Source organism: Magnolia sinica, chromosome 11 (genome assembly GCF_029962835.1).
Source record: "Magnolia sinica isolate HGM2019 chromosome 11, MsV1, whole genome shotgun sequence".
In the NCBI taxonomy this organism is placed as follows: domain Eukaryota; kingdom Viridiplantae; phylum Streptophyta; class Magnoliopsida; order Magnoliales; family Magnoliaceae; genus Magnolia; species Magnolia sinica.
The window spans coordinates 73,155,763-73,183,739 of NC_080583.1; the positions used below are offsets into that span (position 1 = coordinate 73,155,763).

Genomic DNA, 27,977 nt, shown 5'->3' on the forward strand with positions numbered 1-27,977 from the left:
TGATTCATTTTCTACAAAATGCCCTAAAAATATAAGAACGGTGTAGATATAATAAATACATCAACATGGCCATGTAACTTTAATCTCCTTTGAACGGTTCTTACAACTCGGAGCGAGCTCGAGGAGCGTCAGTGCTCGTCTTCGCCGCGACACGTACCTACAGCAGCTATATAGCTAGTGTGTGGTACACCAGCCAATCGGCTTCGCTTTTTTTCCATCCATAAATCTGATATTGCAAATCATGGTCCCACCTATTCATCTAAACAACCGTATTGAATTACCACTTCTCTCTTCCTGAAAAGCATTTCCTCCCATTTCTTTCTTTCTTTTCTATCCATCGCTACGAAAAATCTCCAACGGGTCTGAAATCCATTTCCAGAATCCTCGCCCTTTCTCCCTTTCAATCGATTCTTCTCCTTGATACGAGCCAAACGAATGCAGATTCGTCTGAAAACGGCCGACTATCGATAGATCATTCGAAAGTTCTCGCCATCAAGGTAATATTCTTCGGCACTGCCCCCATTCTCGAGGTTTTTAGGGTCACACGGCGTTTTGAGGCTGGATTTCCAAGAGCTTAAGGAGTTTGAGAGGTTCAAATGGAATTCACGAGAATCTAGGTTTTCCGTCGACCGGTTTGAGCTGTTTTCTGAGCTTCGGGGGCGAGAAGGAATTGATTTTCTTTTAGAATTTGAGATTAGACTGTATGCACTTCACCTTCAGGATTGGTTCGGATGTTTTTTCAATGTTCTGATCAATAAGGGTTTGGATTCACGGGAAATTGGAGTCTGGAATTCTTGGCTCTTGCGAATTGGGGTCCTTGGACAGGAATTGTTATTTTGTTGATGGTCATGGGATAAATGAAGAAGCTGGTTTTGGCGTTTTGGCACAAAACTTACCACAGAGGTTTTATGGTATGGATTCGGTTGTTCTCTTGTGATTACCCGGGTGGTCTTTTGTATTGCTCGAATGGGTTTCATTGTGTGGGGGGAGTACCTGATTCCACGACGTGAATGGCAGATCTGCTGAGGAGTAGTACCATTGACAGGGATGTTGAGCTGGCCATTACAGCCCTTAAGAAAGGGGCATATCTATTAAAGTAGGGGCCAAGAGGGAAGCCTAAATTCTGCCCTTTTAGGCTTTCTAATGATGAGTCAACGCTGATATGGTACTCTGGTAAAGATGAGAAACAACTCAAACTTAGCAGTGTATCAAGAATTATTCCTGGACAGCATACAGCGATATTTCGGAGGTATCCACGGCCAGAGAAGGAATACCAATCATTTTCTCTTATATACAATGATAGATCTTTGGATCTGATATCCAAGGATAAGGATGAAGCTGAAGTCTGGTTTGTTGCTCTGAAAGCATTGATTTCACATGGCAGCTACCGGAAATGGAGATCAGAATCTAGAAGTGATAGAGCTTCCTCTGATGCAAATAGTCGAAAAACATTGATCCAAAGAATCTCCCCATGGACTTCACGGTATGATATTACCGATATCTTACAAAAGGATCCTGGTGATGCCCAACAAATTCAAGTTCCATTTGAGAATCCTCCAAACAATGATTTGACAAAGGCAGTTCCTGATGTGTTATTAGACACAGCAGCTGCAAAAGGCTCCAATCAGTCAGATTCAGTCACTAATTCTCACAACTCACTTTCTTCCGGAGGTGGAGATAACTTAAATGGCCGGAGCTCTACAGCTGATGACTTAAATGGCCGGAGCTCTACGGCTGATAACTTAAATGGCCGGAGCTCTACGGCTGATAACTTAAATGGCTGGAGCTCTACAGCTGATAATCGAGTCAGTCTATCCAGTGCTGTAAGTTCATCAAGCCAGGAATCATGTCATGAAGATTTTGATGCCATAGGTGATGTTTCCATCTGGGGAGAAGGCCTAGGAGGTGGGGTTCTTGGTGGTGGTATGCATAGGGTTGGAAGTTTGTCTGCTGCCAAGATGGACACACTTCTGCCAAAGGCTCTAGAATCAGTGGTGGTGCTTGATGTGCAAAATATAGCTTGTGGAAGTAAGCATGCTGTTTTGATAGCCAAACAAGGGGAGGTCTTTAGTTGGGGAGAGGAGTCGGGTGGAAGGCTTGGTCATGGAGTAGAAGCTGATGTGACCCACCCTAAGCTTGTCAATGCACTCAGTGGGATGAATGTTGAACTAGTAGCATGTGGGGAGTATCATACATATGCTGTTACACTGTCTGGGGATCTTTATACATGGGGTGATGGTACTCTTGATTCTGGTATTCTTGGGCATGGAAATGAGGCTAGTCACTGGATTCCTAAGAGAGTAACTGGTCAAATGGAAGGTATTCATGTGTTGTCAGTTGCTTGTGGACCTTGGCATACAGCTGTTGTAACCTCTGCAGGTCAACTGTTTACATTTGGTGAGGGAACTTTTGGTGCTTTAGGCCATGGAGATCGTAAAAGTGTAAGCATGCCAGGAGAAGTGGAATCACTTACAGGACTGCGAACGGTGAGGGCAGCTTGTGGTGTTTGGCACACTGCCGCTGTTGTTGAAATTTTGGATCAGTCTTCTAGTACTAGTATGCCATCCGGAAAACTGTTTACCTGGGGTGATCGGGATAAAGGCCGACTTGGGCATGGTGACAATGAACCTAGACTTGTTCCAGCGTGTGTAGCTACTTTGGTTGAGCCAAGCTTTTTTCAAGTGGCCTGTGGGAATGAGATTACTGTTGCTCTTTCAACCTCCGGGCGAGTCTATGCGATGGGAAGTACTGTGAATGGACAGCTGGGAAATCCTGAAGCTGATGGAAAGGCCCCTTCTTGTATAGAAGGCAAAATTTGCCAGAGCATTGTAGAAGAGATAGCATGTGGTTCCTATCATGTTGCAGTTTTGACTTCAAAAACTGAAGTTTATACTTGGGGCAAGGGGGCAAATGGACGCTTAGGCCATGGGGACAATGATGACAGAAACACTCCAACCCTTGTTGAAGCTCTGAAGAACAAACAAGCTAAGAGTGTTGTGTGTGGTTCAAATTTCACTGCTGCTATCTGTCTTCATAAGTGGGTGTCCAGTGCTGATCATTCCATATGTCCTGGTTGCCACAATCAGTTTGGTTTCAGAAGAAAACGTCATAATTGTTATAATTGTGGGCTAGTCTTCTGCAAAGCATGCAGCAGCAGAAAATCTACAAAAGCTTCTTTGGCTCCAAATATGAACAAGCCTTATCGTGTATGTGATGATTGTTATACAAAACTTAAGAAAGTCATTGAGGTTAGATTGATTTCTGGACCTGCAAAGAACCCAGGTGGAAGTACGACTCAGAGTTCTAATGAAATGGGAGAAAAAGAGTCTTCAGATCCTAAGTCACTTGGGCAACTATGCAGGCTCCTTTCACTTGGATCCTTTAAGCATACTGATATCCAAAATTCCAAGTCCAACAGGAAAGGAGAATCACGTATTAGTCGCTTTTCTCCATCCCTAGGTGGCAGTGCTCAATGGGGGAACTTTTATGCATCAAGATCTTCAAATAAAATATTTTCTTCTTCTGTTCCCAGTTCAAGAATGGTCTCTCGAGCAACATCTCCTGTCTCGATGAGGCCCAGTCCATCTCGTTCAACATCTCCTGTCTTGATGAGGCCCAGTCCATCTCCTTCAACAACATTACCTCCAACTCCAACTGGCCTTACATCTGCTGAAGTTGCTGTCAATGATTCAGAGCAGACAAATGACAAGTTCAGCGATGAAGTTGTTAAATTGAGGGTGCAGGTAGAGGATCTTACCTGTAAGTCCTGTTGAGGGTCAAATATTGCATATCAGACCTCAGTTTTTGCCTGGATTTACAAATATGGTACTGTTTAACGGCCCGATTTAATTGTGTTTGTGATGCAGGGCGTATTTACGAGCTTGGACTGGGAAAGGATACTAAAAGCATGGATTTAACGGTCTGAAGTCACCAAGGCAAGCGACGGACCCCAGAAGACTAAGATTGACATATTTGCACGCCAGGGATCCAAAAAAAATCGAGAAACTGAAGCTCAAGTGGCCCGAAAGACATCCAGAGTGCAAGATCACAGGGTTCCCACCATCCGTTCAGCTCGAAAATTCTATACATGGCTCGAGGACCAAAAACTAACCGTACATGTCAAATTTCAGCCATTGGATCCTTCTAGAGGTGGCCCAACGGACAAATCAGCCCATAAATCAGTGATTTGGGGCCCGCCTGGTATCTGGAAATGCATTAATTTTGGTCTCAACACGTTAAATGAGTTGAGAATATGGATGGACGGAGAGGATTTCTCACGAACATCTCCGTAGGACCTCAAGTACATCACGTGTGCACGGTGCACAAGTGCACCAGCCGTGCACCGTATTTCTCAAAGTCGGTCAACGCACGCTGATCGACTCTCTCTTCTCCAATTCAAAAACGGACAGCGTCCTCACCGTGACCGCCGATTTTTTATTGTGGGCCCCTCCCATCGTCCATATGGATAATCAGAGCCGTCACTTGTGACCAGAGGGTGGGTATAAGCCCCGCCTAGGTAGATTTTGGCCCCATGAAATCGTCGCATGTACACGAGGACTCAAACGAACGATCGACAGCAGAATAGAAGATCTTGTGGGGCCACATCGAAATCAATCCAATCTCGCCATTCCCGAATGGTTTTTCGTCCTGAATCCAATGGACGGCTTGGATTTCCCAAAACAACAGTGAAGTGGGCCCCACCATCGTCACAGCGTCAATGATGCTACTCTGTTTTGCGTCCGAAAAATTCGGGATTTTCGTGCGGTTTTGGCCCACTATATTTGATCAGAGGTATGATCCAAACCATCCATCGTGTATCTCGTCCAAAGATTTCCCAAGGGACGTTATTTATTTGGAAAGAATGTGAGGAAAGTGGAAGTTTTTTCTTCCATTTTCTTGGCTGCGAAAAGACCTACGCACCAGCCTTGTGGTGTAAACAAGTCTTCCGCAGCCTACTCCTTCCCGGATTGGACCTCCCCATGCTCCTACGCACCTCTCCAAGGCCTGCTTACCTATAAGAAAAGGAAAGAAAGAAAGAAGAAGGTGTGGCTGAAACGTGAAGGAGAGGAGGACGTGAGCAACAATCGGTTTTTGGACGGGTGCAGAAGAGAAATATCTGCTGGAGTTTGGTATTTTTTTATTTTTATTTCTTTTTCTTTTTATTCTATTTTGCTTTGTCTAAGAAATCCAGCCGCATCATGCCTGTGTGTGGCTAAACCTCTTAGCTAGGGCTAAGAGGTGAAGCTTGTAGCGTGATGGGAGAACTTGATGCATGTACCTTTTGTTTAGATTGAAGAGATCTTTGGTTTAATTTTTATTATGAGAATATTTGTAGTTTTTAATGGCCTGTTGTGACTGACATTACAATGGGTTTGCAATGGCTGTGAGTATTTCTTCTTCCTTATTTTGATTATGGCATTAGGAAGCCCTGTTGTTCGCCATCGCCTCCTGGGCATGGTTGGATGGCGGTACCCTTCCTAACCTTCATAATCATCTGATTGGTTGGAAATTAGTATAATTCTGTTGTTGACTTTGTCTCCTGGGCATGGTTTGGTGATGGAATCCATTCTAATTCAAATACCTTTCATCCCTTTAAAGTTATATCAGAGGAAATTCAATTTAAATCCCATAATTTTGAAGCAGGCATAAAGATCTCCCTGATCTCTACAAGTGGATCCTCTGAATCCCTAGTTTCCTTCCTCTGAATTCCTTAAAGTTTTACATTAATCTCTCACCATTATTCATCAATTTATATTTGATTTAGATTGCATCTTAGGCTAGTTCTATTTCTACCTAGTTTCAGGAAACGTACAAGTTTCAGTCCCTGTGGATTCGACCTCGGTCTTACCGAGTTTATTACTACATCACAACCCTATACTTGGGGAGTGAACAAGTTCTTAGCGCCGTTGCCGGGGACTGACGGTTGCGTTTTTCTAAAATTAATTAGTTTTAGAATTAGGTTAGGATTAGGATTTTACTAACTTTAGGTTAAAGGTTTTTTTATTTTTTTAGGAACTAACCTGTTTTCTTGATTTTGTAGGACCCTGACATGAGTTTCTAAATTGGTAATTCCTTCCTAATTTCTCTACTTTTTCTGTTTTTAGAATTAGGGTTTAAATCTTAGAAATTTTCTAACTTTAGTATTTCTCTATTTGTAGGAAATAGTTGATTTTTAGAAACTTTCCGCTTTTGTTTTTAGAGATTCACCTTCTATTTTTGTTTTCTAGTAACTTTCTAATTTTAACTCTTTTAGAATCTAACTTTGTTTCCTAATTTACTTTTAGAAATTTTCTACTTGTAGAATTTTTGTTTAGAAACTAACTTTCCTATGGTATAGGCCTTTAAGATAGAAATTTCTAATTCGGTAAGTTCTTTCTCTCTACTCTCTATTTTTCATATCTCTTTTTAATTTACTTTTTAGTTTAAGACTTTCTTCTTTTAGAAACTAGTTTACTTCTATCTTCCTTTTTAAGGATTTTCTAATTCTAAACATTCTCTTTAGAACTGACTTGTTTGTTTTCTTTTGCAGGTCCTTAACTTAGGGGCTTCAATTTGGTAATTTCTTTCCAACTCTCTCTCTCCTTCTTTCTAGACTTTCTTTTCCTTTCTTAGAATTAGGTTTCAAATTTGATTGAGGGCTACGAGTGTTTCATGCCCAAGTGGGCCCGTGACGACACTCGACGTCTCTTGACTGAAGGAGGATTGGTTGAGGGGTTGACTATCCATCGTAGGACTAGAGACCGCTCGAAATCCCCTGAGTTAACTGAAGTTATGGCTGAAGACCAACCTCCTCTACTTCCACCCAGGGTGGAGGATACCCAAGATGAAAATGAGGTGCATCAGGCACCCCCGCCTCTTACCTTACGAGATTATCTACAACCGGCGGGAGTAAGTACGCCCTCATGCATGATTTTTCCTGAAAACACAGGACAAATGGACATCAAGCCAGGAGTTTTCCAACTCCTTCCCAAATTCCATGGACTTGAATCAGAGAGTCCATATTTACATTTGAAAGAGTTCGATGAGATTATAGCTACATTATGTTTTCCTAATGTATCTGAGGATACAATCAGGCTGAAACTCTTTCCTTTTTCCTTAAAAGAGAAAGCTAAGATGTGGTTACATTCACTGCGTCCTAGATCCATTAGCACATGGAACGACATGCAGAGGGAATTCATAAAAAAATTCTTCCCACATCATAAAACGATTACCCTCAGAAAAACAATTATGAACTTTGCCCAAAAGGAAGATGAAACATTCTTCCAATGTTGGGAAAGGTTCAAAGATTTGGTCAGTTCATGCCCACAACACGGATTTGAAATGTGGTGCATTATAAAATTTTTCTATGATGGACTAACATCTTCCATGCGCCAAATGGTCTAGACAATGTGTAATGGAGAGTTCATTAATAAAGATGTTGACGAGGTAAGGGATTACCTCGATAGTCTTGCTGAAAAAACACAATCATGGGACTATTACCCAAAGTCGAACACCACGTCTAGGCCGACTCAGTTAAAGGAGAAAGGTGGATTATATCTCTTGAAAGAAGAGGATGATCTCAAGTGTAAAGTGACTACGCTCATAAGGAAAGTTGAGGCCATGGAAGGAAAGAAGGAAAAGGTTAATGAAATTGTTTGCGGCATCTGTGATTGCAACATTCATACAACTGAAAATTGTCCTACAATACCCGCCTTTCGAGGAGTATTGAATGAGCAACCTAATGCCGTAAACAACTATCAAAGACCTTTTATTGGACCTAACTCCAATACGTACAATCCTGGTTGGAAAAATCATCCAAACTTTAGTTGGAGGAATGGACAAACGGGTACCCCTCAAGGTTTCTTCAATCAAAATCCAAATCAAGTGAAACCTCAAGAGGAACCGGGTCAAAATTCCATACAAGAGCTGGCTCAGGCAATGTGGGGAATTTCAGATTTTATGCAAAAGATAGATTCTCGTATGACAGTTATAGAAAAGGGGATGCTTCCTGTACAACCTCTCCCCAATCCTAAACCGCAGTACGAGATTAATGATCCCAGCTTTTCAAATCAGATGGGGCACGCTAAATCCATCACCACTCTTAGGAGTGGAAAGATCATTGATAAAACTCTTCCGGTTAGGCCCGAAAAGCCTCAAGAACTAGAAGTGGACAACAATGATGGATCTAGGGATGCCCCACAAAAATTAGAACCGGAACTTCTAGAGAAGCCAGTTACTCCATTCCCCCAACGGTTGGTTTCACCAAAACCTCTCTCTAACTCTCAGGATATCCTAGAGGTGTTAAAACAAGTGAAAGTCAACATTCCTCTACTTGATGTCGTGAAACAGATACCTTCATATGCCAAATTCCTGAAAGACTTATGCACGACCAAACGACGGTAGAGTATTCAAAAGAAGATCTTCTTGACCAAGAAAGTGAGTGCCATCCTACAGTAAGACGTGCCACAGAAATTCAAGGATCCTGGTAACCCAACCATATCATGTGTAATCGGGGACCATCGAATTGATCATGCACTTCTTGACTTAGGAGCGAGCGTCAATCTGATTCCCTACGCGGTATACAAACAGTTAGGTTTGGGTGAATTAAAACCCACTCTAACCACACTACAACTTGTTGATCGCTCTGTTCGTGTACCAAGAGGGATAATTGAGGATGTGTTGGTCCAAGTTGATAGATTTTACTATCCTGTAGATTTTATCATCCTGGACACCGAACCCATCAATAACATAAGCACTCAGATCCCCGTCATTCTTGGCCGCCTATTCCTTGCCACTTCAAATGCAATTATCAATTGCAGGAATGGTGTCATGACTATGTCTTTTGAGAATATGACATTGGAGTTAAACATCTTTTTCAATAACGGCAGAAATTTAGAGGAGGATGACGATTTCTACGACATCAACATGATTGACTCTTTAGTGGAAGATACGACACCTCTAACCCTATCCTCTGACTCTCTAGAGACATGCCTAGCCCACTCCCATGATTTTAATGATGACATGATTAGGGAGACGTGTGCCCTGCTTGATACTGCACCGGTACTTGAAGTTAACCGGTGGAGGCCACAATTTGAAGAATTGCCACAAACCGATGTAATGCCTCTACCGTCTAACCTCATGCCGCCGAAGCTTGACCTAAAACCTTTGCCCTCTGATTTGAAATATGCCTATTTAGGTCAAGATGAGACTTACCCGGTGGTGATCTCTGCCCACCTGGAGAAAGAACAGGAGAGTATGCTCATATCTACTCTCATTGAGCATAAAGGAGCCCTGGGTGGACGATAGCGGACCTTAAGGGAATCGATCCCTCGATTTGTACTCACCGCATATATCTTGAGGATAATGCAAAAACCTCTCGGCAACCACAACGTAGACTAAATCCAAACATGAAGGAAGTGGTTAAGGCCGAGGTTCTTAAACTATTAGACGTGGGTATCATATACCCTATATCTAATAGTCAATAGGTGAGTCCAACTCAAGTGGTCCCTAAGAAGTCCGGAATCACCATCGTAGCCAATGCTAATAATGAACTCGTGCCAACTAGACTCATTACTGGTTAGAGACTGTGCATTGACTACAGGAAGCTGAATACCGTCATGAGGAAAGACCACTTTCCTTTACCATTCATTGATCAGATCCTGAAAAGGTTAGCTGGTCATTCCTATTACAGTTTCCTTGACGGGTATTCGGGCTACAACCAGATAGAGATAGCCCCTGAAGACCAGGAAAAGACCACATTTACATGTCCCTATGGTACCTTTGCCTACCGAAGGATGCCATTTGGATTATGTAATGCCCCTGCTACCTTTCAGCGATGTATGCTTAGTATCTTTTCTGATATGGTGGGGTAATATCTAGAGGTCTTCATGGACGACTTCTCTGTTTATGGTCCATCTTTCAGCAAATGCTTGGAAAGTCTTAAATGTGTGCTGAAAAGATGTGAAGAAAATAACTTGGTACTTAATTGGGAGAAGTGTCATTTCATGGTTCAGAAGGGAATTGTCCTTGGGCATATCATCTCGTCCAAGGGAATCGAGGTAGATAAGGCAAAAATTGATCTTATCTCTAACCTACCTCCACCCAAGAACATCAGAGACGTGCGATCCTTCTTAGGACACGCAGGATTTTACAGGCGATTCATAAAGGACTTTAGTCTCCTCTCTCGTCCTTTATGTAATCTTCTTCAAAAGGATGCTCCGTACGAGTGGACTGAGCAATGCCAGGAAGCTTTCACCAAGCTTAAGGGCACGTTAACCACTGCACCTATCATGCAGCCACCTGACTGAAGCATTCCTTTTGAGCTTATGTGCGATGCTTCTGATTATGCTCTTGGGGCGGTTCTAGGCCAGAGAAAAGATAAGAGGCTCTACGTCATTCATTACGCAAGTAGAACTTTAAATTCTGCACAGGTGAACTACTCGACTACGAAAAAGGAACTCCTACCTGTAGTGTTCACCTTGGACAAATTTAGGTCCTACTTGATCGGATCCAAGATTATTATCTACACAGATCATGCGGCACTTAAGTATCTTCTTTCTAAGAATGATTCTAAGCCCCGTTTGATACGATGGATCCTTCTACTCCAAGAATTCAATTTGAAAATTAAAGATAAAAAGGGAGTAGAAAACGTTGTGGCCGATCACCTATCTCGCCTTGATACCTCTAATTCCCTTGAGATGACCCATATCAACGACATGTTCCCTAATGAACAACTGTTCAAAGTCTCCCATTCACCTTGGTTCGCTGATATTGCTAATTATCTTGCTACAGGTGCCATACCGACATAGTGGACTGCGCAAAATAAGAAGAAATTTTTCACCGAGGTGCGCAACTTTTTCTGGGATGATCCATATTTATTTAAATATTGCCCAGACCAAATTTTAAGGAGATGTGTACCAGACGATGAGTATCAGAGCGTCATCTCCTTCTGTCACTCACAGGCCTGTGGTGGTCACTTTTCTACTAAAAAGACCACGGCCAAGATTCTGCAGTGTGGCTTTTACTGGCCCACTATGTTTAGGGACACTCATGAATTTTGCAAAGCTTGTGAGCGTTGTCAGAAATTGGGAGCATTGTCCCGTCGAAATATGATGCCTTTGAATCATATCCTTATCATTGAAGCATTTGATTGCTGGGGCATCGATTTCATGGGACCATTCCCCCAATCGTTTGGAAATCTGTATGTTTTGCTCGCCGTGTATTATGTCACTAAATGGGTCGAAGCGATTCCGTGTCGAACTAATGACCATCACACGGTCATTAAATTTCTAAAAGAAAACATCCTTTCTCGATTAAGAACGCCTCGAGCCATCATTAATGATGGGGGCTCACACTTTTGTAATAAACCATTTGAGAGCTTAATGAAGAAATACGGTGTCTCTCATAAGGTGAGCACCCCGTACCACCCACAGACAAGTGGGCAAGCCGAGATTTCTAATAGGAAAATTAAACACATTTTGGAGAAAAGGTTAACCCTGATCGTAAGGATTGGTCAATCCAATTCACCGATGCCTTATGGACATACCGTACTGCCTTTAAAACCCTTATTGGAATGTCTCCCTTTAGACTTGTCTATGGGAAAGCTTGTCATTTGCCTATGGAGCTGGAACATAAAGCGTACTGGGCGATCAAAAATCTTAATTTCAATCTAGACAACGCTGGCTCGCTACGCAAACTTCAATTGAATGAACTTGAAGAAATCCGGAATGATGCGTATGATAATTCGAGAATTTACAAGGACAAAATGAAAGCATTTCATGACCAACACATTTTGCGAAAATCATTCATGCCTGGTCAGAAGGTCTTTTTGTACAATTCTAGATTACATCTCTTTCCGGGTAAGCTTCGATCTCGTTGGACCGGCCCTTACATTATTGTTACTGTTTTTCCTCATGGGGCTGTTGAGATAAGAGATCCCGAAAATGGCAAGGAGTTTAAAGTCAATGGACATCGATTGAAACCATTTGTCGAGAAATTTGATTCAGAGGACATGTCCATACCCCTGACTGCTCCTGTTTACCAGGATTGATCTCCTAGTCTGATGGAGGTATAGGTAGGTTTATCGCTTTCATAAGACTAGGGTAGTTGCTTTATTTGTCTGTCTGAAGACGGTAAACTTAGCGCTCCTGGGAGGCAACCCAGCTCTTCATTTCATTAGTTAGTTCAATGTTTGTGAGTAACATTACTGCAAACCCTCACGAGACTACAACTCGTCCACTAGGGACAACCTAGGGGTTTAAAGGCTTGTTGCATGTGCTAAATGCAATCGAGAGCACCTGCGAAAGTGGTATAGGTAGGATTTTATCTTTACTTTTGTTGGGTTCTCTCTTATACTGACCCCCTTTTACGTAAATATCTATGGAAAGCCCCTTGATTCTTTCGCTCAGGTATTATCTTCCCATCACTTCTCATTTACTTATTTTGTCCCATGTGTATTGCATGCTTATTTCTTTTACATTGAGGACAATGTAAATTTTAGATTGGGGGTGGGAGATTAGGTTTCCTAATCAGTATTTTCTTAGTCTTGAGCAAAAATTGTAAAAATTTTTAAATTTTTCTAGAATTTCGTATGAATTCGAAGTGATTTTGATGGTAATCTTGGATTTAGAATTACAAGATAAGTGATGTTGGAATTGATGACTCTTGGATTTAACTATTTGTTAGATTTCATAGTTAAGTTAGAACTATTAATCCATGATTAGAAGTTTTAAACATTGATTGAATCATAATTTTACATGTCACATCTCGCTTATACATTAAGGTTTCATTCGATATTGAAGGATTAATTTGGTGATCACTAAGCTTGAAAGGAACCAACCTGAGAAATTGAAAAGATTGGGCAAATGGTTTTCATCATAGGTTTGCTCCCTACAGGTGAAGGTTTGATTCCCCAAGGTTGACATTCATAAACTTTTTGGCGACAGGTCTTTACCATAGGTTTGCTCCCTATAGGTGTAGATTCGATTCTCCTCCTTGGCTGTACTTTTAAAAAGTGGACATAGTGTGAAAATCATCAAAAGTTGGAAGAATGAATCAAGCTTTGGTGTAGGTGTTGGTTATCATGAATTCTCTTGTGGTTACCAATGATATCCTGAAATAGAGAAGTGAATTTTAATAAAGTTAAGCCGAGAGTACACTATACACTTATGGAACTCAATATTTAGAATCGTTCTAATTAATGGATTAATATTTGAGCTTGATTATGAAGTTTACCGTGAGCTTGATCCCAGGAGAAAGTAATACCAACATTCATGAATCTTAGAATTCGAGTATCTGAATTGTTTTTCACAAATCTCTTGAGTTTGTAGAAATTGTCCTGTAATTCTCAATTTATTTTTCACATACCTTGCTCAGGACTAGCAATATGCTGGTTGGGGGTTGTGTTGAGGGTCAAATATTGCATATCAGACCCCAGTTTTTGCCTGGATTTACAAACATAGTACTGTTTAACGGCCCGATTTAATTGTGTTTGTGATGCAGGGCGTATTTACGAGCTTGGACTGGGAAAGGGTACTAAAAGCATGGATTTAACGGTCTGAAGTCACCAAGGCAAGCGACGGACCCCAAGAGACTAAGATCGACATATTTACACACCAGGGATCTAAAAAAAATTGAGAAACTGAAGCTCAAGTGGCCCGAAAGACATCCAGAGTGCAAGATCACAGGGTTCCCACCATCCGTTCAGCTCGAAAATTCTATACATGGCTCGAGGACCAAAAACTAACCGTACATGTCAAATTTCAGCCATTGGATCCTTCTAGAAGTGGCCCAACGGACAGATCAGCCCATAAATCAGTGATTTGGGGCCCGCCTGGTATCTGGAAATGCATTAATTTTGGTCTCAACACGTTAAATGAGTTGAGAATATGGATGGACGGAGAGGATTTCTCACGAACATCTCCGTAGGACCTCAAGTACATCACGTGTGCACGGTGCACAAGTGCACCAGCCGTGCACCGTATTTCTCAAAGTCGGTCAGCGCACGCTGATCGACTCTCTCTTCTCCAATTCAAAAACGGACAGCGTCCTCACCGTGACCGCCGGTTTTTTATTGTGGGCCCCTCCCATCGTCCATATGGATAATCAGAGCCGTCAATTGTGACCAGAGGGTGGGTATAAGCCCCGCCTAGGTGGATTTTGGCCCCATGAAATCGTCGCATGTACACGAGGACTCAAACGGACGATCGACGGCAGAATAGAAGATCTTGTGGGGCCACACCGAAATCAATCCAATCTCGCCATTCCCGAACGGTTTTTCGTCCTGAATCCAATGGACGGCTTGGATTTCCCAAAACAACAGTGAAGTGGGCCCCACCATCGTCACAGCGTCAATGACGCTACTCTGTTTTGCGTCCGAAAAATTCAGGATTTTCGTGCGGTTTTGGCCCACTATATTTGATCAGAGGTATGATCCAAACCATCCATCGTGTATCTCGTCCAAAGATTTCCCAAGGGACGTTATTTATTTGGAAAGAATGTGAGGAAAGTGGAAGTTTTTTCTTCCGTTTTCTTGGCTGCGAAAAGACCTACGCACCGGCCTTGCGGTGTAAACAAGTCTTCCGCAGCCTACTCCTTCTCGGATTGGACCTCTCCACGCTCCTACGCACCTCTCCAGGGCCTGCTTACCTATAAGAAAAGGAAAGAAAGAAAGAAGAAGGTGTGGCTGAAACGTGAAGGAGAGGAGGACGTGAGCAACAATCGGTTTTTGGACGGGTGCACAAGAGAAATAGCTGCTGGAGTTGGTATTTTTTGTTTGATTTCTTTTTCTTTTATTCTATTTTGCTCTGTCTAAGAGATTCAGCCGCATCATGCCTGTGTGTGGCTAAACCTCTTAGCTAGGGCTAAGAGGTGAAGCTTGTAGCGTGATGGGAGAACTTGATGCATGTACCTTTTGTTTAGATTGAAGAGATCTTTGGTTTAATTTTTATTATGAGAATATTTGTAGTTTTTAATGGCCTGTTGTGACTGACATTATAATGGATTTGCAATGGCTGTGAGTATTTCTTCTTCCTTATTTTGATTATGGCATTAGGAAGCCCTGTTGTTCGCCATCGCCTCCTGGGCATGGTTGGATGGCGGTACCCTTCCTAACCTTCATAATCATCTGATTGGTTGGAAATTAGTATAATTCTGTTGTTGACTTTGTCTCCTGGGCATGGTTTGGTGATGGAATCTATTCTAATTCAAATACCTTTCATCCCTTTAAAGTTATATCAGAGGAAATTCAATTTAAATCCCATAATTTTGAAGCAGGCATAAAGATCTCCCTGATCTCTACAAGTGGATCCTCTGAATCCCTAGTTTCCTTCCTCTGAATTCCTTAAAGTTTTACATTAATCTCTCACCATTATTCATCAATTTATATTTGATTTAGATTGCATCTTAGGCTAATTCTATTTCTACCTAGTTTTAGGAAACGTACTAGTTTCAGTCCCTGTGGATTCGACCTCGGTCTTACCGAGTTTATTACTACATCACAACCCTATACTTGGGGAGTGAACAAGTCCCAACTTCTAGAAGTTGAGCTAGAAAGAACGTTGAAACAATTGAACGAGGCCACTTTAACTTCAAGGGAGGAAACAGCAAAACACAAGGCTGCCAAGGATGTGATTAGGTCTCTTACTGCACAGTTGAAGGATATGGCTGATAGGGTTTTCGAAGGATCACACACCTTCAATGTTCCGAGCCTGGATTCAAGTGACAACCGTCTGAGCAGCCTAAAAGCTTCTCACATACTTGAATCCAATGGCCATTCGAGTAATCCGCAGCTGTGCAACGGAACCAAGAACGCGACGGAAGAGGTTGAGTGGGTAGAACAAGATGATCCAGGTGTGTATATAACTCTTTCGTCCTTGCCTAGAGGCGGTCAAGAACTCAAGCGGGTTCGTTTCAGTCGAAAAAAGTTCAACGAGAAACAAGCAGAGAAATGGTGGGCCGAAAACAAGGAGAGGGTGTACAAGAAGTACAACTGCACCACAGAAAAGTCCTTAGGTGGTCCTGTATCAGCGTTGGATGAAAAAGATGGCCCGGCTGACTAACACTACTGGTATACAAGGCCTCCCACTCACTGGAATATGTCAATTCTTTTTCATTCTTGTATTTTTTATTCTTTCTTTCAAATGTATTACTATTACTTTGTCTTAAAGGAAATCCAGAGAAAATTTTACCCATATCCACACTAGTTCTGAAACATGTAAGATGCTAATGGTTAGCTTTGCCTGACAAAAAAAATATAATAATAATAATAATAATAATAATAATAATAATAATAAACTTATTGAATTACCAGACAGATTGTTGAAATGTCACACCAATTCAGCATTATTACACATGTGATGGCACATAAATAAGGTAACAAAGATCATAAAAATATATCTAAACATCTGTCTAAATATTAGATATATCTATCACAAAGCATACAAATTACTTGCAAACTTAAAGACTAAAAATAATATAATGAAATGATGTGACAGGGAAAAAGAAGATTAATAACAAATCAGTAGTCGAAAGAAATTATATAAAAAATAAAAATAAGTTATATTAAGAAAAAAAATATGAGAGACAATTGATTTTTATGCATACCATTTTTTCAGTTATCTCCAATATCTTAGTTCTCTTCAATTCACCATTTGCACAGGAACAATTAAACATATTTATTCTAGTATGGAATTAACAATATAAAAAATATAAATCATCTAAATTTAAAATTTTTAATAAAATCCAATAACTCCATAATGAAATGTAAATCATCTAAATTTTATACATTCAATAAAATAGAATAACCCCAAAAATGAAATATTATCTCTGCTCTTGTATATATAAGTAAAACCAAGATCAATGCATTTTTTTGTCAGTGTATCACATAAACTTCATGAATTGGGTGAACGCTCTTTTCTCATGATAACTATGCCGGCTCATGTGGATCAAAATGCGAACTAGCATATAATGAAGGAGGTGATTCAGAAGAGTGAGAAGAAGGTAGAGAATTTTGGCTGTCCATCTAGTTCACTCTAAATGGTTTGATATTTATAGATATGCATCAGATGATCTCATCCGTCCGCTCAATGGTATTTGGCAGAAACAAAATATTAAATTGTCTACATGCAGTAGTGGAAGCAAAGAAAAGTTATGGATATGATGGTCCAGAGTACTTAATTTTATAAATTATAACTAATCACATCAAAGAAAAGTGATAGATATGATGGTCTAGTATGCTTGAGCTTTTAAATTATAACTAATCACATATAGCTAGAAGTATGACTTGTCAGTCTTAGCCACATCTTTCCTGCTTATATGTCCTTGTGCAAGGAATTTGTACCATGAAAATGATGGTCCCACCATAAAAGATCACTTGGAATGAAAATCAGGTTACCCCCATCAAGTGGGCCACACCATTGAACCAATGGGCAAATATTATGTTGTCCGGCCTCTTTTAAAACATGGGGCCATTCATTAGTGGCATTACTAGATGGATGGCTCTTATGGGACGCAATATTTCTATGACCCACATATACATAAATCCCATGTGACTCTGAGCTCTATGGGACCATTCATATGACTCGAACCATCTATTTCACTAGCTCATTGTTAAGGTAAGAATTAAAAAATGAGGCAGATTCAATACTCAAGTAGGCCACCCATATTTGATAGGGAGAACGCAAATTTTCGAGTGAGGATGCTAATTGCCTATAGGCCAAAGCTTTACAGGGCCTATCGTCATGCCCATACAAAATATCCAACGGTCAAATCATCCAACGCATTGATCACATGGTGCTCACTTAATGTTGGAGAGACACGTAGAAGCAACCTCGAGTTAAAATCAAACAATAAGAGATCAAATAAACCGAGCACATAGATAACATATGGTTTTACATAAATTTTTTTTTTTTTTAAAAAAAAAAAAAAAAAACTCTCGTAGGAAAAAACCACGACACAAAGTGATAACAAACCAACTATGAAAATCAATGTATACAAGAGATGGAAAAACTTACCGGTCTGAGAATTAACCTTGAAAACTATATAAAACCCTAGCTTACATTTCCCTTTGCTCACAAAAGCCCTAAAACACATTTTCAATACCCTAAAATTGAATTAGAAAATAAAACCTGCAATTCTGTGAAACTACGCAAGTTGATCAATGGGAGCTTGAATCAGATTGAGTGTCATCGATGACCCATCAATGGGATCGAAACCATCATCGATTGGAACGATTTGGACCCACAAGCTGTCCAACAAGAAAAGGCCAAAAAATTGAGAGTTTATCGATGGAATCGAGTGGTATCTCTATGCCATCAACAAACCCAGTTATAGACAAATTAAAGATATCTAACAACAATCTTCATCATGTCTTCAATTATCATGAACCACAACTCCACATTGCATCTCTAGTTGCCTCCATCATAGCTCCATCATTGTTATCGCTTCTCATACACACTCCATCTTCATCAAGCCTTCGCCAAACCTAAAGAATTTGCACAAAACTTTAACTTCTCTATAGGAACCACCTTCATAAGCATGTCCGCCAGATTCATGCTTGTGTGGATCTTCTCAAGAGTCATTTTACCTTTCTCAAGCTCCTGTCAGATAAAATAATGACAAACATCAATATATTTAGTACGAGAATGGTAAACCGAGTTCTTTGCCAAATTAATTGCGCTTTTGATACCACAATTTACTAGCACAACTTTCAACTGAAGCCCAAGATTATTTATCATCTCTCTCAGCCAAACACCTTCTTTAAATACTTTTGTTATCGCCATATACTCTGCTTCGGTTGTGAAAGAGCCACTACAGACCGAAGCTTCAACATCCAACTGATCACTCCACCCGCTAGTACAAATGAGTAGCCAGAAGTCGATATCATGTTATCTACATTACCTGCATAATCGACATCCTCATAGTCCACCAACTTGTCGTCAGACTTTTCAAATGTCAACACGTAGTCTATTGTACATCGAATATACAGAAATAACAATTTCACTGCCCCCCAATGTTGCTTACCCGGATTAGCCATGTATCTGCTTACAACACCCATTGTATGTGAAATATCAGGTCTTTTAAAGACCATTACTTATATCAAACTACCAATAACGCTCAAATAGATCACACAAGATAACACTTGCTTTTCTTTATTTGCAGTAGGACATTGTTTAGAAGAAAGACTAAAGTGAGTAGTATGGGGTGTGCTAACTGGTTTCATCTTGTCCATACCGAACTTTATCAATACATTCTCATGGTATTTTACCTATGATAACCGTAGCCTACTCCTCTGTCTGTCTCAATGAAGATCTATGCCGAAAATCTTCTTTACAACCCCCAAATCTTTCATTTCAAATGTCCCTGACAACCGAGTCTTCAACATATCAATTTCGGACATGTTATGGCTGGCAAAAAGCATGTCATCTACATACAATACTAGTACGATAAATTGTCTATCATTCAATATTTTATAATAAACACAATGATCATATTCACTTCTGGTAAATCACTGACCCGACATGAAAGTATTAAATCTTTTATACTACTGCTTAAGCAACAGTTTCAGGCCGTATAATGAGTTGCTTAGATCTTATAGCCCACTTGATGAGTGGACCTTTTGGCCAGGACATATTATGTTGATCCACCTTATGAGTTTGCTCAAATCTTGTAAACATGTCACACCCACATCGGCATGCATGCTGTGAATCACCCTTCAGTCCCTTGCACAAATTGCCTAAACGAATCTCTTTTCTTAAATGTTGAGAACTGCAAATGGGTAAAAATGAACGATATTAGGCCCGCAGCTGTGTATTTGTATGATTTACTCTACAATCACTCCAATAGCTTGCTTTGGTTGATCTACGCTTGATCCTTGACTTGTTGTTCATTTCCACCATCTATGACGAGCAGTTAGTGCTGAAAGAGATTATTGCCTTCTGATTATTATGAAATGATCATTTTGAATTATAAGAATTGTTTTTGAGTTCCATAAGTACTATTTCTTTGTTCTATCGAAGTTTCCCTTGTATTTGAAGGCCCTTATATCAACCATGGTTGCTTTCCATATCATTTTAGAATGTATTTGAAGTCCCTCATCATCATCATCGTCTTGGTCTCAGGCTTAACTATTTAGGGTCAGCATTGCCCCTGTTTTTTCTCAACCTTAAATTGTTTCAATAGTATCTAACGAACTCATAATTAGGTTTCTCACATTTGTTTGTCTGTTGAAATAACATGAATTTCAACTCGAAAAAGAATCTGTGCCGTATCCTTCTTATGATGAATACAGTTCTTTTCTTCCATATCCTTGTACAGGTTTGCCAGCACGGACAGTGGGGTGGCTTGATCCTGGTTTCATCCATACTAGTTTTTTGAAGGAATTGTGGCCCAATTCAATGTAGGTGCATCTGCTCAAATCGTATATTTTCTATTACATAGGCTTGTGCTACTCTTGTAAAATCTTGAAGTTCAGCATATTTGGATGTATGATCATTAGTAAGTTGCTTGGGTTTTCATTACTAAAAAAAAGGTTGCTTGGAGCAATATTTGCATCGCATGGTAATATGACTGGCCAAAACGAGTCCTAAGTTTTTCAAATTTCTTTACCAAATCAATGAAAAATATAAAAAATATTTGGAAAAATAAGATGGAACACATGAATCATATTCTAATATCTTCATCACAATTTAGTCAAACTAGAGGATCCATGACATTTCTATTGGTAATGAAGTATTTAGAGCATCCATTCACACCAATCACATAAAGTCAGTTTTTGCATGTTACTTTTTTATTTCATTAACCTTCAGTCTAGAAGGAATTGTCCGTTAGATGCATCAGGGCACAAATTGCACATTGGTGCCCCCAGATCATGTAAGTTGGGCCCATGTTGGTGGTCCATACTGTTGAGCTGATGGGCCTCAGTCAATTGAAGCATGCGTGAAAGCCTTCCAGATTAGAAGATCCAAGCCATGCAATTGTTGGCCTTCTTTCCAGGCCATTGCTATTTTTTTTTTCCTTGATCGCCTCTTTGTAGGTTACTAATTAAAGGTGTAGGTCCTTCTATAACCAAAGGTGTAGGTCCTTCTAACATAGAAGACTTTTGGGGCAGCCCCGTCCATGGGCCCATTAAATCAAACAGTCCAGATCACCGAACCATGGGCTGTCACCTTTATGTACTGATGGATCAGGACCTGATAATTGCTTTCAACCTAGAAGAGAAAGTAGCTTTCTGTTCACTTGCACTTTTCCAGATCTTCTAGGTATGTTTGGAGGCACCTCAGGAAGAGGGGCAGCAATAGTGCCTGTAGAATTTGTACATTTCAAGTACTTGAAACGAACAAACTTGATTCTCCACCCTACTGTCATATTAAACAAAATGTCAATGTGGGGTACTTCCAACATTTACATTAGTGTATGTTTATAATAATAGTTTCTCAAAATGTGAAAATTGTAAACATGTTAATTTTGGTAGATTTGATTTTTAGATATTCCATAAACTTAATTCTAACCTGATATTGGTGCAGGTACACTTACAAGTTGGGGCATAGGTTATTCAATGGTTCATACATTTGGAGCCAGACGTATCTCTTTAAAGCATCTCCTTATCCTGGACAGGACTCTTTACGGCGTGTAGTCATTTTTGGTGACATGGGAAAGGTAGGAAGTCTCTTGGAAACCCTTCGTATGCATGTATAAGTATAATCATCTTACAATTCTTTTTATAAAAAAAAGCATAATCATGTTTGTCTTGATTATTGTGGTAGTTCTTATTTTATACTCTGATCTCGAAGCACTTGATGGAGGTAGTGGCTAACACATAGGTTTCCTATAATAGTTGGAGACTTTGATCTAAAGCACCCAGTGCCCGTACTTCGCACTTAGTCAAGTTACTTTGTTTCTCTAAAAATGAGCACTGGGTGTGCATAAACTTGCTTCTTTTGTTTAGGGGTGCGTACTTCGCACTTAGCTAAGTTACTTTGTTTCTCTAAAAATGAGCACTGGGTGTGCATAAACTTGCTTCTTTTGTTTAGGGGTGCAAAAGTTCGGCTGAGTTTTTCTTGGACTTGCCCGTGTTTCTTTTGGATAATATGAACTAAGTTGATCATTGATTCGTTTGATTTTTAGAAAGAGTAATGCCATGGCAATTTGGTCAGGGGTGATTCGTGCTGTACTAGTGACATGTGTCCCCTTCCTCCCACATTTAATTGGATTTCAGTAAGTGCTCGCAAAAAAAAGAAGAAGAAGATCATGGGGTCTACTATGATGTTTTTGTGAAATCCACTTGATCCATCAGCTGCGACAGATTGTGTTAGGACATGAGTCGAAAAATCAGGTTGATACAAACGCAATTGGCCCACAGGATACAAAACAGTGGGAATGGGACTGTCCACCATTGAAACCTTCCTGGGACCCACCATAATGTTTGGATGACATCCAACCCCTTTGTAAGGTGATTACATCCATGGTGATTGGATAATCTGAATATCAGCCTGATTAAAAATTCAGTGGGTCCCAGGAAGGTTTCAATGGTATGCATCCCATTCCCATTGTTCTTTGTGGTGTGTCCCACATGCGTTATGGATCAGTCTGATTTTTGGGCCCACATCATAAGATTGCTCAAGTGATGGGAACACATCGTGGTGTACCCACAGATTTAAGTTGCTCGCCCTACCTCGGTTGCATTGAATGTGGAATGGAGCCGTGGAGGGCACGTGTTGAAATAAGATGTCGAACTGCCATAGCATGACTCTTTTAGAAACTGCCTTCAATTTTAAAACAATTGGCTGAGTGTAAAGTCAGTCACCGGCCTTGCCAAGAGAAACAAATCAAATCATACTCGGTTGATAACTGACTGAGTTCGATTTGATGTTTAAACTTTTTTGCTGATATACTGCGGTATTTAAGTACTACTTTCAGGCAGAACGTGACGGTTCCAATGAATACAACAACTATCAGCCCGGCTCCCTTAATACTACTGACCAGCTTATTCGAGACTTGAAGAGCATCGATATAGTTTTCCACATTGGGGATTTATGTTACGCCAATGGGTACCTCTCACAGTGGGATCAGTTTACATCACAGATTGAGCCCATCGCTTCCTTGGTACCATATATGGCCGCAAGGTTTGTCGACTGTCGTACTCCATTTATTTAGGCTGAAATTTGCTTAGCCCACACACATCTCTACCATTTACAATCTGGCATGTGTGGCTAACATTTGAAGGTGCAACTTGGGGGATTGGGTTAGGTCGAGGGTCAACCTGAGCCTTACTGGACTTGAAGAGGACCCAATCCACTACTTGTCTTGAGCTGAATTCCAATCCGAGGTGACCAACCCAAACCTAACTCCAAGTCCTCTATACTTGACCCAACCCTCCCCGAATACATGTGATCATTCCCAAACCTGGCCCGAATTTCCTCAACCAGTACCCAACCCGATTTCAAACCAGGTTGGTGTTTTCCACCCCAAACCAACCTGAGGACCATGACAATCTGACCTGAACTCGAGTTGGGTCAATTGGGTTCAGGTTGACCTGAATCCAAGTTGCAGCTCTACCAACATCTGAGCTGTTTAGATGCCAAGTTCCATTCTGCAGATGACCTAACAAAAATCAGGCGGGTCAAGTCATCGGATGGGCCACATGTTAAAAAAACACGCTACTGTTTAGAAAAGCTTCTGCCAGTCCACATTCAGTGTACATGTGTGGACCACTTGATGAGTTGACCAGCCTGATTTTTCGGTCAGGTTACCTACGAGCTGGATCCATTCGACACATGCTCAGATGTTGACCACATTCCAGTTAACACTTGTGCGGCATATAGGGGTGCATGCAGGCTTAGCAAAGCTTAGTATACACTTTATGGGAGCTTCTAGGTATATATTGAATGACGAACTTTGATTTTAATTGCAGTGGTAACCATGAATGAGACTGGCCTGGAAGAGGATCCTTCTATGGGAATATGGATTTGGGAGGAGAATGTGGTGTGTTAGCTGAAACCATGTTCTATGTTCCAGCAGAGAATAGGGCCAAGTTTTGGTATGGAAACATGAGAATCGCAACACATGAAATTGTTTCTGTTTTATGATTTGAAGAATAATCTAATCTTCTGTAATTGTCACACATATCCTTCAAGCTTTCGTCTTTCATAAGGAAACTTAAGTTTCTAAACACACTGCTATGTCAGTACTTACATGATTGAACCCATGCTTGGAGATGCGCATCTGGCACACTTGTTTGATTATGCCCAAGATTCCATGTCCTTTTTTTTTCTCTTTTTTTGGGTTTTTCCCATCATTTTGTGGGGAGGAGCCCAATTTCCCAATGGCTAATTCTTTATTATTCATAACCTTATCCCAGATATTTGGGGTTGGCTTTATGAATCTTGTTTCACTCACGCCCTACCCACCTTTGCATAGTTTACACCACAACTGTGTTTAGAAATCATGGCATGTTGCTTTGCGGGAATGCTCTAGCATATGATTAAGATTCGAAATATGAATTAGCATGATTCGTAGCAGCGAGCTTGAATCAAATCTTAGGGTGTAATATACTGGCTGGGTCCTCTATAATGTTTTTAGAATGAGCTTATTCCCAAACGTTGCAGGTGGGCCCACCACGGTGTTAAGTTTGACATCGAATCTGTTTAGAAGGGTTGCCCAACAATGAAAATGGGATGCCTAAAAAATCAGACCAATTCAAACATCATGTGGGCCACCATGTGAATTTGAAGGTTCTGGGGTGGTTGTCCATTGCTTTATATGGTGTGGACCACCTAATGATTGTATAGGTTTCTTTTTTTGGAGATATCATCATGGTGGGGCTCACCTTATGAGCAGCTTGAATTGCATAAAGACATCACCATGGGCCACACCATAGAAAAAACGAACCACCACCCAAAAACCTCAGATTCACATGCTGGTCCACATGAGGAGTCCCAATTTCATGTTGGGGTGACCCTTCAGATTGGATTGGATGCCATGAAAACACTACAGTTGGTCCCACATGCAAGAGTCCCACATGCAAGAGTTGTAGAATAAATTTATTTGTAACATTGTAGAGGATCCGGCCTTGTAAATATAATAAGAAAAATTGGAATCTGTTTTAAAAACAGAGGCAATAAAAAAAAAAAAAAAAAAGAAAGGATACTTTGCTTAAAAAGGAAATGAAGATCTAAAATTTCCCATCCGGGATTGAGAATGTTTCATCTGGCACGCAAAGAAATCACCAAAAAGACATATTTCACATGCATTTCTAGGTATCAAACCGATTATGGAATGTTCCGCTTCTGTATAGCTGACACCGAGCATGATTGGAGAGAAGGGTCAGAGCAATATAAATTCATTGAGCACTGCCTGGCAACAGTTGATCGACAAAAGCAGCCATGGCTAATATTCCTTGCACATCGGGTTCTGGGTTATTCCTCTAATAGTTTCTATGCCGAGGAAGGGTCTTTTGAGGAGCCAATAGGAAGGGAGAGCCTTCAAGGACTTTGGCAGAAGTACAGGGTCGACGTTGCATTCTATGGCCATGTCCGCAACTATGAAAGAACATGTCCAATCTACCAGGTACCACTTGGAACTTTGATGTTTTGTAATGTTATTCTATTCGCATTTCTTTCACCCGAATAGCATTCTTGAAGTTTGATTTTGCAAAAGACAGACTCACACAGGAAGAGAAATCAGTTGGACTTTTGATGGTTTAGGTTGCATTTGGTTGTGCAAAATTTTATTTGCACCAAATTAGACTGATTAATCATGAAATGTCATGATACTTGGTGCAACCAAACACATGCACATTTTATCTCCTATTCATGTTGCATTTAAGAGGAATTCTGTGATCCTTTACCCGAGCCCATGAAGTACCTTTTGGTCCATCATTTTTACTAGTGGGCCTATGGTTCAGCGATCCAGACTGTTGATCTGAAAGGTTGATATGGATCATACCGCAAAAGTCTCCTCAATTGGAGAATTCTAATCCCATTGACCAGTGGCCTGCAAAAGGACAGTTACAGTGATGGTCCATGCTCAAATGACCACGGGGTCTTCCATTTCCCAGAGATTTTGGGGATTCTTCTATCCACTTGTGTCCACCATATTAATGGTCTGGTCTGGATCACTCAACCATTGGCCCCACCTGTACCAACTGGGAAAAAAACCCACTGATATGCACTGCATCTTTGTGTCCTTAGTTTGTACAAGTGGGCCTATGATTCAGTATAGAGTTGTTAATCTAATGGGCCAAAGTGAATTGGCCATACTCGAAAATTTCCTCCATGGAAAGTTGTAACCCTGAACATTGGCCTGCAAATTGATGGTTAAGAAAGGAAATGCAGCAATGATCCATGCTCAACTGAAAAAGGGTCTAAGAGGGATGGCTAGGATATTTGAATTCCAGAGATTTTTGAGGTATGGTCCATGGGGAGTTATTGATACTGATGTGGCATACATTAACTCAAATCAAACCAACTAAATCGTGGAAGACACTGTTGCTTATTCATGGTCCCATAATCAGATTGTTCGAGAAATCACCACCTCTGATTCTCGGACACTTATTTGTCGAAATGGGACAATTGGACATTTTACATTTCTAGCTGTCCAATAAATGTCCACCAATCTGATAGTCAGATAATCACAATAAGGTAATTTATTTTTTTACTCATGATACATCTAATGTGGGATAATTTGGACAGTTTAACTTTAGATACTTGTATGCCACGTGTAATTTAACTGCCGGTGTACCTGAGTTTTTTCCATGGTCTATCCATTTGGGGCCACACTGTCAACTGCATCACGGAAACATGGTCCTCTACAAACTGAATTGAGAATACTATTTAAAACCCTGGATTGAAGATCATATGTTTCTCTTCGCATTTTAATCAGTCTTAACAATGTTCATTTTGGATTAATGTAATTCCTTGGGTGCATAAGTTTCACATCCTCATCATCACAGATATATGATTGCATCTCTGTTGAAAAATAGCAAACAAACACCAACTGCCTTCAGCATCCATATATCAAAGAAACAGATTCTGCAAGGTGTAATCTTGCAGTTATCTTCTTCTTATTCTTCTTCTTCTTTAATTAACATCAATATTTTATATTTGTTACACAACATATGCACGAATAAAGAGAAGTCCATCTACAAGGGTCCCTTGAATGGAACTATCCATGTAGTTGCTGGAGGTGGAGGTGCCGGCCTGGCTGATTTTACCACCATCCAGACCAAATGGAGCATTTACAAAGACTATGACTTTGGGTTTGTGAAACTCACCGCATTCGACCATTCGACATTGCTGTTTGAGTATAAGAAGAGTAGCGATGGAAAGGTTTATGACTCCTTCACTATCTCACGTGATTATCGAGATATTTTAGCCTGCACCATGGACAACTGTCCGAGGACGACATTGGCTTCTTGATGTGGCTGTCATTAGATTCTTGTTGACCAATGCCATTAGGGCTAAGGTACTTACATTTATATTTCACCTAATTATTTTGAGTTTAGTGGTTTTAGAGTCGTTGAAATTACAAACAATAATTAAAAATAATGTCGGATCATGTGGTGATAACAACATTACTTGTGTTGATAAATAGCTAGCAGTTAATGTATGTTGCTAGCTGCTAGCTTGTCCCTGATCGCAATATATTCGCGCTTGTAATACCTCAGACGGTTCCGCACATTCTGCTAGTTGACAGGTAGGTCCGTATGCTTCATGACCTCTTCTGCTGTTACTTGGTAGGCTTCCCTCTTGAAATCATTATCTGTCTTATGTCCCAAAGCAACCTATTCTAGCAAGACATTAAAAAGCATTTGATCCATTTCAGCACTCCATTTAATTTTAGCCGCTCGAGACAGAGGCTCAGCGAGGGATTTGACTGTCTTCCCACGTGGTGAACTTCGCGTCGGCATCACAGGTGTTCTAAGCGGTGATTGTGTCAATGTTGAACTATCATTAGACCTTGGGTCTGCCATGTCACATATGCATGCAGCACATGTCAAGTAC

At 40.5% G+C, this 27,977-nt stretch overlaps 1 non-coding gene and 2 pseudogenes across 1 annotated transcript; 2 read left to right on the forward strand and 1 right to left on the reverse strand.

Annotated features, from left to right (window-relative positions):
• The first annotated feature begins 221 nt into the window (after positions 1–221).
• LOC131219352 (PH, RCC1 and FYVE domains-containing protein 1-like) lies at positions 222–21,557 on the forward strand (annotated as a pseudogene).
• LOC131219630 (small nucleolar RNA R71) lies at positions 7,210–7,316 on the reverse strand. Its single transcript, XR_009158278.1, has one exon. It is a non-coding gene; the product is annotated as a small nucleolar RNA R71 (small nucleolar RNA).
• LOC131218171 (probable inactive purple acid phosphatase 1) lies at positions 19,750–27,581 on the forward strand (annotated as a pseudogene).
• Positions 27,582–27,977: the final 396 nt, after the last annotated feature.